This window comes from Natator depressus, chromosome 3 (genome assembly GCF_965152275.1).
Source record: "Natator depressus isolate rNatDep1 chromosome 3, rNatDep2.hap1, whole genome shotgun sequence".
Taxonomy (NCBI): Eukaryota; Metazoa; Chordata; order Testudines; family Cheloniidae; genus Natator; species Natator depressus.
The window spans coordinates 101,606,496-101,617,941 of NC_134236.1; the positions used below are offsets into that span (position 1 = coordinate 101,606,496).

At 44.1% G+C, this 11,446-nt stretch overlaps 1 long non-coding RNA gene across 1 annotated transcript; it reads left to right on the forward strand.

Moving 5' to 3' along the window:
- The first annotated feature begins 437 nt into the window (after positions 1 to 437).
- LOC141983996 (uncharacterized) lies at positions 438 to 9,534 on the forward strand. The gene is made up of 3 exons (XR_012638610.1): positions 438 to 1,067; positions 1,691 to 1,758; positions 9,351 to 9,534. It is a non-coding gene; the product is annotated as an uncharacterized LOC141983996 (long non-coding RNA).
- The last annotated feature ends 1,912 nt before the right edge of the window (positions 9,535 to 11,446 follow it).

An 11,446-nucleotide genomic window follows, 5' to 3' on the forward strand; every position in this document is an offset into this window, starting at 1 on the left:
GACAGGAATGGGGGAGAGAGGGGTTCAGGGAAGAAGCGGCTGGGGACCCACATGGAGTTTTGTCCCCCCACCCTTTGAGTCGGTGAGTCAGGAGCCCTAACCCCCCCCCCCCCCCCCAACACCACACACACACAAACACACACACGCCCAGCGCATGAGCCCCTGGCCGGCCGGCTGCGGCTTCTCCTTCTTTGGGAGAGGCCGGGCGGCCCAGACACTCTTGCCAGTGCCGGGGCAGCCCGCAGGCACCACACGTGCGTGAGCCGCCTTGCCCGGCTAGCCACCAGCCCCGGCCTGACAGGACAGATCCCAGCCTCCCTCAGCCCCGGCGCCTGCCCAGGCCCTCCTGGGCTGGAGCCTCCCTGCCGCGGAGCGGATGGGTGATCCTGTGAGTGTTTGCGCTCTCGTTTACCAAGACGCGCTCTCCGCTCGAAACCAACCTGGTTTACACAGTCCCAGCCTCAGAGCAGCCCCTCGGCCGGCCACACACTTTCCCCGGCTCCTGCTAATAGCTTGTGTGGAAGCTCATCTGATACACTGGGGTAACAGCGGCGAAGCTCCAGGCCCTGCCGAGACTCCGGTATAAGGCCACCAGCTCGTGTAAATGGGAACGCTGTTCGAGTTCGGATGCTTACTGGTCACTGTTCAGGGCTGCGACAGAGTGACCGAGCAGCGGGGAGGAAGGTGGATTCTAAAGGGGCCCCGCGAAGCTACAGAGCGGCTGGTGCTCAGCGCGTGCGGTCGCCTGCATGCAACGCCTGCTTAAAATGTGCATCTAAATATCTCCATAGTGCCGCCCCTCCCCCCATGAAAAGCTTGTACGGAGACAGTAGAGAACATGCAAGCAAGGTGGAGAACACGACTCTTATGCACAAGGTGAAGGTTTCTGTGTTTGAATGGAAAACACATGCCCCTACTATCATGTACACATCTGACGCCCGATTCGTCAAGGAAACCCAAAGGACAACGTGACACGCCCTTGGAAAGGTGCGCAGGTTGAAGAATAGCATGACTTGACGAAGTGGCAGAAGCAGGGAAATCGTTCTTCTCCACCGGGGAGGAAATCGGTGGGTACTCTTACAGGGAATGTGCCTACGACCTAACCGCCTCCACCCGCCAACCTTATGCCCCTTTCTCATTTATGGCTAAAATGAGGCATGAGCAATAGGAATGCCTGAAGTCACGTTGTCATGTGCCCCTTTAACGCAGAGTCTAAGTTTTTGAGTTCGTCTTGTTTTTCAAAAGCTGCCCAAATACATATTCCCATATAGGAAACGTTCCTGTTCCAGGGCAGCTCATTTTCAGAGTTCTTTATCTGAAAGCGATAGTGCAGGCTCCCTTTTTTCGCGGCTTCTGGTAGGTTCATCACACAGGGCAGATGTTCTCAAATGGAAGTCCCATGAGGCTGTGAAGAGCATTGCCTGCAAGCTACCAGGCTTGCGCTCACTTTTAAAATTCCATATCCTTCACTGGCCATGTGTGTTAATTCGTTTGGAAGTCAATTATCATGCAGAGAAGTATCCAGAGATGCGGCAAAGAGACCTCTTAAAAGAGGAGACTGGTAATTTCAGGCCGTAGGGGGAGGGAAAAATTGAAAGATCGCATCAGAACTGGGCCGGCATGCTAGTACAGGAAGGTAATATACTTATTCATTCTCAGTGTTTTATCTTTTTCTTCTGTCTTTCCTCAGCAACATTCCAGATCCGTTCACATAGAGGTGTTGGGAGATATACAACAGCCATGACTTGACTATCCAGGGTATGAGTCCAAGAATACCTATACAACCAGATTTCAGATCACTCTTGTTACAGTGTGTATGGTAACACCCATTGTTTCATGTTCTCTATGTATATAAATCTCCCCACTGTATTTTCCACTGAATGCATCTGATGAAGTGAGCTGTAGCTCATGAAAGCTTATGCTCAAATAAATTAGTTAGTCTCTAAGGTGCCACTAGCTCTCCTTTTCTATACAACCAGACAATAACAAAGAAAATTAATTTAAAAAAAACCCAAACCCTACCCCAGTTTTACTCCAAAAAGGGAGAAGAGCCTGAGACTCCATGAGGTTCACTAGGGACTTCACTAGTGCTATTTAGTTTAAACATTCTAATAGCTCAGATACCAGGATAATGGGCAGCAGTTTAAAAAAATTAAGAAAAGATAACTATATTCTACTTTCATTCCCCCACTACTCTCCATTGTCTAGTATCTGTGCAGCTTACACATATATTACTGGATTTATCCATACAGCACACCAGGGTGCATCATTATCCCCATTTAACTGGTGGGAAACTGATGAGGCACAGAGATTGTGTGACTTGCCCAAGGTAAAACTGAAAGTCTGTTGCAGAGCCGGAAACTGAACCCCAATATTTTGAATCCCAGGCCAGTACCTTACCCACAAAGCCATCCTTTCTCCCTAATAAAAATCCCAATCCCAACGCTGTCAAGTGAACCTGGATGCTTTAATTACTCCACAAATTGCAATCAGAATAGAGTACTGGCAGATCAACTTCCATCCCTCTACGGTTAGGAATGTCTCAGAGATTGCAAAGTCTACATTTCTCTTGGAGACGTGTTACACCTACATAAAGGCAGAATTAAACAGAAAAGAAAAAAAACAAAAGGTCAGATATGGCAAAGTCTACACTTGAAATGCTGCAGCTGCGTCACTGTAGATCTTCAGTGTAGACCCTACCTATGCAGAGGGAAGGGGTTCTCCTCTCAGCATAGGTAATCGATCTCCCTAATAGGCAGTAGTGCTATCTACACCAGGGATTAGGTAAATTTACCTGTATAGCTCAGGGATGTGGATTTTTCACACCTCTGAGTGACATAGCTGGTAGACCTAACTTTTTAGTGTAGACCAGGTCTTAGTCAGCCATATAGTCCCATCTGGCCTTTAATTTTCTGTTGCTAGAAAATAAATTTAAAAATTGAATTATTCTATTTTGTTTGTTCGAAATAGTTTGTATCTGAAAATGACAAATTCTGAAAACCCAGAACAGAGGATAGGATATTACTGTAGAGAGACACAAGAGAGTACAGGTAATCCTGCGCAACACAGTGAGTATATGTAAGGTTTCAAAATCTTTTTAGACAACCAGTGAAATGAGGGAATCCTTTTTCAGAAGTTTAGGGGTCAGATCTTGAAGTTAGTGTGAGTTTAGACACTGACTTTAATGGGAACAGGACTGGACTCTTAGAATCTCTATACAAAGCTCCATGTACAATCACATGGCTGTAGAAAACATGAAATCACTGTCTACACCTCTGTTTGACTCCCCAGTCAAGCCAGAACAAATGAAAACAGTCACAGCGCTCACCACAACTCCAATGAACCCAAGAACTGGGCCCTCTCAGGTCATCTCAATAGACTCAGCCAACACTGCTGCAGCATCTGGAGCCTGAGACAAAATGCCCAAACTCATAAGAACAAAAGAACAGCCATACTGGGTCAGACCAAAGGTCCATCTAGCCCAGTATTCTGTCTTCCAACAGTGGCCAATGCCAGGTGCCCCAGAGGGAATGAACAGAGCAGGTAATCATTAAGTGATCCATTCTCTGTCACTCATTCCCAGCTTCTGGCAAACAGAGCTAGGGACACCATTCCTGCCCATCCTGGCTATAATTATTATCCTCCATTAATTTATCTAGTTCTTTTTTGAACCCTGTTATAGTCTTGGCCTTCACAACATTGTTTGGCAAAGAGTTCCACAGGTTGACTGTGCGTTGTGTGAAGAAATACTTCCTTTTGTTTGTTTTAAACCTGCTGCCTATTAATTTCATTTGGTGAGGACTAGTTCTTGTGTTATGAGGTGTAAATAACACTTCCTTATTTACTTTCTCCACACCAGTCATGATTTTACAGCTATCTAAACTCAGATACAAACTAATTCAAACAAACAGAATAGAATAATTAGGTAAATTAGGGGCTGTAAATTAAGTATAACATTGTTTGCCCTCTACCCAGTAGTATTGAGAGGCAAAATTAGTTAATGTTGGTAACATTAAGAAGAGTTCTGTGTAGCTCAAAACCTTGTCTCTCTGATCAACAGAAATTGGTCCAGTAAAAGACTTTACCTCACCACCTTGACTAATGTTAGTAAAGCACTTCAAACTCATTGGATAGAAGACACTATGGGCCTGATCCAAAATCCAATGACTCTTTCAACTGACTTAAATGGACTTCGGATCAGGCCCTATACAAGTGCCAAATATTTTTTTTTTTTGACAAAAAACAATGTCAACAGGAGCAATTTAAAATCCTTAAAAAAAAAATTCCTTCATATTGGCCAATCTTTGAAGTGTTTTCATATTTTGAAAATGAAAACATTTCTCTTCAGAGGGATAAATCAAATTGTATGATTTTTCCAATGTAAGATTAGGGGTGGGAGCCTATTTTCACTTACCAACAGGGAAAAAAAAAACCAAACAGACTATAAAAAATCATCAGAGACTAAAAGATGAAACAGCAGAGCAAATTTAAAACAGAACAGATTAACAAATGAAATTTATGGGATCCTGTATCTCAAGTACATTGCTGTTTCTGCTTTTAGATGGAATCTTTTCTCCACAAACTTAAAGAAGCCAAATATTTCTCCTCTCAGAGCTAGTCAGTGCCCTCTTCAGAACAAAGGCAGCAGCTAATGGCAATGTAATATATATAAATAAAGTTGATTACATACAACATATAATAATGTGGCAATGTAGTTTTTCCATGTTTAGTTTTAATAAGCTCTGTTATAAATCAATGTTACACCCTTTTCCATTCCCCCAGCCAGGCAGAATTTTTTGGTAATTTGTTCCAAACTGCAGGAGATTTTCTTTAATATTAAATAGCTTAAACAATTTTCTGACAAATTTCCTAATTCCTATTCCCAAGGCAGCTGGGAGCTAATTTGGCGATGGTGTAAATTAAAATAGTCTTAGGCCTCCTCTGGTAGTAACAGCCTCGAGGAGACTTCCTGCTGGCCCAGCATTGTTGGAAAGTAGAGCAATGTCCAGCCATATCCCTTCCTCCTCTTGTGATATCCTTGGCAGCTCCTTTATGTTGGTGAGGGCCAGGAGTAAGTATTATAGAGTTAGCTATGTTGGCTTTACTCCACCCAGGGGCTCCTCTGTGCAACATAAATATCCAGCAGGATTTTTAAGATGGTTCTTTATCCCCTTTGCATCACCAAAGTGGTGCACAAGCATCAAAATCTGGCTTGATATAGCTAATTTTGTTGGGGGAGACTAAGTGTATAAAGTTAAAAGGGTAATGAAAGGTGTAATATAGTATTTTGAAAAATGTTTACCCTAATAATGTAGGGTTACATCACTGCTAGAGCAATACAGTTATTTGGTTAAATCAATGTGCTTTGATTTTTTATGTTTCTTGAACTATTCATGCTAATATGTATATATTATAGCTAGCTTGTGGTTGTACCAGCTACTGCGTGCAACCAGTGGTATGTGCATAGAGGGCCATCAGGCCAGTGGCAGCAGTTGGAGGCATTTTGCCTGAGGAGGAGAGAGGCAAATGAAATGCATCCAGTGTTCTGTGGAAGCATAGGCAAGTGCTACACTTATTAAATGGGTATCTCAGAGTCCAAGATAGTACAGAATGCAGAAAATGAGTAGGATGATAGGGCTGCAGGCCTGTTTCCCGAGCCCAGGAAGGCTTAAACCCCACACCCAGAACTCTTTCAGGCTCTCCCCTTAGTGCAAGTTTTATTCATTGAAACAAAATAACTCCAAAGTTACACAAAACATTACCCTCAACAACACAGGCTGCAGGGCACAGAGACAGGCTGGCTGCCCAGACCCCCACCTCTGTCTGCTCCAAGGCCAGTTATAGGAGTCAAACTTGCACCTGCAGTTCCCCTCCAACTGAGGTGTCTCAGTGAGTTACAGGAATCACATGACCTCTTCCCAGCTGGGTCTAATATTCATACAGGACTGGCTGGCCACAGGCCCTCTGACCCTTAAAGGAGCAGACCACCCTGTCACTGCCATGACCTCACTTAAGTACATCCAGCCACCTCTCCTTGGGGCACACTAGTGCTCCAAACAGCATTATTAGTCTCCTGTACCTTGTAGTCAGGATACTCAAGCACCAGAGTTCTAGCTGCCCTCTCTGTGATTGAGCAAGGAGGGAAGACATAAGTGCATCCTCTCCCCCTTTTGTAACAACATACAAGAGCAGCCAGAATGTGCTTATTAGCATGCAAAACAGCTAGCATCAGAGTTGGAAGAGTTTTTATTTTTCAAACTTTCATATTAACTGTTAAAACTAAATTAAAATATTCCAGGAAGTATTCCACACAGCACTAAATATTTGCCAAATTTAGTTTACGTATGGCAGCTGCCAGCGCTGGCCCTAGACCAAATGGCACCCCCCTCCATTTGTTAAAATTTTGAATACCTTATTTTTTTTATTGCGTTTGTAGCCCATTTCACCACTTTGATGCACAATTTGCCCTTTTCATATAAGATGATACATTTGCCAGGACCTGTAAATCTGTATTTATTCATGCCATATATAATCAAATAAAAATTGTTTCCTCTAAGCTTATAGAAACTTTTTAATTCTAAGAATAACTGAAGTGTACTAACATCAAGAAATTGAACTGTGCATCAACATTGGGTGGACCAGTCAGGGCCGGCTCTAGGATTTTTGCCTCCCCAAGCAAAAAAAACGTTTGGCCGCCCCCGCTTTTTTTCGTGCCACTCCTGCCCCCAGCTCCGCCCCAACTCCGCCCCTTCTCAACCCCTTCCCGAAATCCCCGGCCCCACCTCTTCCACCGGGCGTGCCGCATTCCCCGCCCCCATTTCTTCCTGCAGCAACTGCTGCCCTAGCTCCCCTCCACTCCGCCTGCTCTCCTGAACACGCCGCCGCTCCGCTTCTCCCCCCTCCCTCTCAGGTGAGGGAGAGGCAGCGCACTCAGGGGAGCAGGCGGAGCGGAGGTGAGTGGGGGGGGGAGCGCAGGAAGTAATGGGGGGGGGTTAGAGGAACAGCTTCCCGCCCTAGCTCACCTCCGCTCCAACACCGCTGCCTCCCCCGAGCGCGCCGCTGCTTGGCTTCTCCTCCCTCCCTCCCTCCCACCCAGGCTTGCCGCGCGAAACAGCTGTTTCACACGCGGCAAGCCTGGGAGGGAGGGGGGAGAAGCGGAGCAGTGGCAGCGCACTCAGGGGAGCAGGCGGAGGTGAGCTGGGACAGCGGGGGCACATTTCTAGGGGCGGCATGGCCGGCGCCGGAATGCCCCCCCTAGAAATGTGCCACCCCAAGCACCTGCTTGTTTTGCTGGTGCCTAGAGCCAGCCCTGGGACCAGTATTAAATAGTGTTACAGCAGGTGACAACCTTAGAATGTTAGCTCTAGTCCTTTGGTTCAAAAAGTAGCTTTTCTCACCTTCAAGTCTCAAAACACAAGTATACTTTCACAATTACACAGTAAGATAAGGCTCACAATATTGCAGCTGCGCTCTCACTTCATTTCAATTCGTTCTTATATCTCACTGACTGACTGGCAAGGGCGTGGCTGAGAAAATTTTAGGAGGTTTGAGGAAAATGTAGTTCTCAAAGTCTGGAAGGTTCCATGAGATTCTACAAAGGTCCAGAACATTCTAGGAGGTTTGTGAAAAATGAATTCACATACAGAATACCTGAAACATTTTACTTCAAACATTCTGTTTTCCCTTTTGCCGTTAACAAAAACAACACCCCAAGCCCAGCACCCCCCAAGCCTGGGTCACCAGCCCCTAAATCCAGCCCTGGCAGCTGCAAATGTAATACGCAAGGTTAACGAAAACTTCATATTAACAGGAGTGTCATACGTAAGAGGAGATAACTGTCCTGCTGTACTCAGCACCAGTGAGGCCGCAGCTGGAATACTGTGTCCAATTCAGGGTACCACACTTTTGAGAAAGATATGGGCAAATTGGAGAGTGTCCAGACAATAGTAGGATAAATGATAAAAGGTTTAGAAAACCTGACAAAAGGTTTAGAAAACTGACCTATGAGGAAAGATTTAAAAAACTAGGCATGTTTAGTCTTAAGAAAAGAAGTCTTAAATATGTTAAGGGATGGGGATCAATTGTTCTCCATGTTCACTGGCGATAGGACAAGAAGTAATGGGATTAATCTGTAGCAAGGAAAATTTAGGTTAGATATGAAGGAAAAAAACCTTTCCAATTATAAGAATAGTGAAGTAATGAAATAGGCTTCCAAGGGAGGTTGTAGAATCCCCATCATTGGAGGTCTTTAAGAGCAGGTTAGACAAATACCTATCTGAGATGGTCTGGGTACACTTGATCCTGCCTCGACGGAGGTGGCTGGATTAAATGACCTCTCAAGGTCCCTGCCAACCCTGCATTTCTATGATTAATATAAAAGGAACTGAAAGTTTGCAGTTTAGAGGAAATTTCTAAAATATTTAGTTTTAAAAGCACACACCAAATTAGGTGAAAATTTTCACCACACTCATAATGCCTATATTTTAACGTTAGAACCACATGCTTTAAATTTTCAAAAGTAACTAGTGATTCTGGGTACCTCAATTTTTGGGTGTGCAACTGATTTTAGAGGGTGACTCGGTGCTTTCTGAAAATTTAGACCTCTGTAAGTTGTGTATCCAAAATCACTAGTCACATTTGAAAATGTAGGCCACATAACTTTAAGTAGCAATAAAAATGTCCATGGAGAATGCTTAATCTCTGTGTGAAACACTATGAAGATGTCCCTGCCATTGTTCCATTCCTACATATAAAATTTGATTCCTGTACTATCACTTCTGTGCAGTGAGAGATGTTCATTTTCAACATAAAATTCTGAGTAAAGGAAGCCAGGCAGGGTAGGAAGAAGAGTTGGCCACTAGGTCAGTTTTCCTCAAAATGAGACTGGGGAGAGAGGGGAGCCAAATCACTGTAGGGGACTTGTCATGATTAATTAAATGTTATTTATTGCTGCTCACAGGTAGTGCTGTCCTTTAAGGTTCTCTCATGATCTAAGGCTTTAACTGCTTACTAATGACACAATATTAAAACCTCTGTCTTAATTTTTTTAAAAATGCAGGTTGGTTGTAGTCAGATTCATGATAGAGGCGTAGTTTATTCCTTGGGCAGGCAGATCTCTAGTTTACCTGAGATCAAGTTGGAAAGCTGGATCAGAAGTAAGCTCCATTTGTTAGACACCGTTTCTTCCCCTCTTCTGGTGGTGGGAACTAGCAGAGACATTGTTGGATGAGCAGACAAAGACCAAATCCAGGATCACCTAGGGTATATTATTGAACCCAGAAAGATTGTCGGTTTGTGCCTACAGAGAAACCTACTGCCTTAGAGTCATTCACATTCCTTGTCTTCTTCAGATGCTCACTCTACAGGTTGCTGGCCAAGGTCTCAATCCAGCAAAGCTCTTAAACCCATGCTTAAATACTTTGCTGGCTCAAGGCCCGAGACAGCAGTTGTCAGAAGTCTCTCCCAGTGCTCTCTGATGATGCTGTACTGCAGTGAATTGATGAATGGCTTTACTGAACATGAAGGTGTGTAACTTTAAGGTGATGGAAGAGGACATCTTTTCAGGCTGTGGCCATCACACGGTTTTATGAACATCTACTTTTTTTTTAAAAAAATGGACAATCAGTGATTCTTGTGTTTACTAATAAAAAAACATATGGACTGTTAGCTACAGATTTCCTCTGGATTTGAGTTTCCATGTCTTATTTACACACTACAATTAGTAAGGTTAAACAAACAGTAAGGGAGGTTGAATTTAGGTATATATTCTCTTCTGGAGAAGCCAAAGGAAATTATATGCTTTATTACGCAAGAGCTGTGAATACGCCTGTAAAATTGTTTGAAAGGAGGAATCATAAGTTATTGTATCCCTTGGACAAAACTGGCAGCACCTGTCTTACTGACAAGTTAAGAAGACTAACATATAATTAGTCTGTCACATAAAAGTTTCCAGATTATTTTAAAAGAAGGTAGCATTGCTCACAATCCTGCTTCCAATGAAATCAATGGTAAATCTTCCAGTGCAAACAAGTATGGAACTTTCTTTTATCTCTGAGGACAACAACATTCTAGAAGATTTTGTTTTTTTTTAAACTTTCAGTATCTGTTGCACTGAGCACTTTTTTCCCTCCAAAAAAATTTATACAGTACATTTTGCCTTCTTGATAAAAGGACAATTGGGGGACAGATTACATTTATGGAAGGAAGGAAGGAAATAAGGAAATATGGGTTTAAAGGAGAATTATATAGAAGTGCATACATGTTCATGAGAGACATTTGTCTGCTGGCTTGAAGGCATGCTTACTTTAACATATCCGAAAGGTGGTATAGGCCCACATGCAGTGTTCATCCCTAAAAAGTCAACCTTCACTGTCCCAAGTACTTGCAGTAACTTGAAATTTTCAGGAGGCACATGGTCATAGGTGGTTCTGACAGGTTCCTGTTTCAAGCCAAACTGTTCACCCACTTCTGCAAGAGAAAGTAGAGTAGAAGAGAAACACTAAAAGTGACACCGGGTTCTGAAGAGTTAGAAACTGAACAACAAGAGAATCTAAGCAGACAGCCGGCAAACCTATCAATGCAAGAAGGAAAATAGGGTGTTTGAACAACAACAGATAAGATAGAAAGAAAATGTGTGAGTGGCTGGGGGTGTCTAGTAATCTGCATCCATTACAAATTCTGGATCTGACACTGAGCCCTTCTGTGAAGCCGGGGAACTCACTTATCCTTCTTACGTCAGTTTCCCCATTTGTAAAATGGGGACAGTATTAGTTACTGGCCTCAGACAGCTGGAACTGCGGAGAGGCATAGGTGCTGACTCTATGGGTGCTCTGGGGCTAGAGCACCCATGGGGAAAAGTTAGTGGGTGCTCTGCACCCACCGGCAGCCAAACTCCCCTCCTCCCCATCTCCCCACCTTCTCCTCCCCCCCATGAGCATGCTGCGTCCCCGCTCATCTGCCTACCTCCCAACGTTTCCCACCCAGCCACTGCCAAACACTGTTTGGTGGCGTTAGCAAGCTCTGGGGGGGCGCAGGGGAGGAGCTGGAACATAGCATGCTCAGGGGAGGAGGCGGGGCCAGGGATTTGTGGAAGGAGTTGGAATGGGGCAGGGAAGGGGGGGAAGAAGCAGGGCCTCATGGAAGGGATGGAGTGGGGGTGGAGGGGTCGAGCACCCACGGAAAAGAGGGGAAGTCGGTGCCTATGCAGAGAGGTTTCATTAGCATTTGGATGATTAAAATGCTAAGCATGACTATTAAAACGGTAAAAATAAGGCAAAAGAAGAAAACAGTCAAACAAGTTAAAATCCCTAAAATTAAATAAAAAAGTGACCACCTGTTGACATTGACTGACATATATAACATCTCTAACTTCAGGACTGGTAAACTGGGCTCATCTGAACTACATGCATTTTAACATAGCTAAACAATGAGGTCATACATCTAAAGG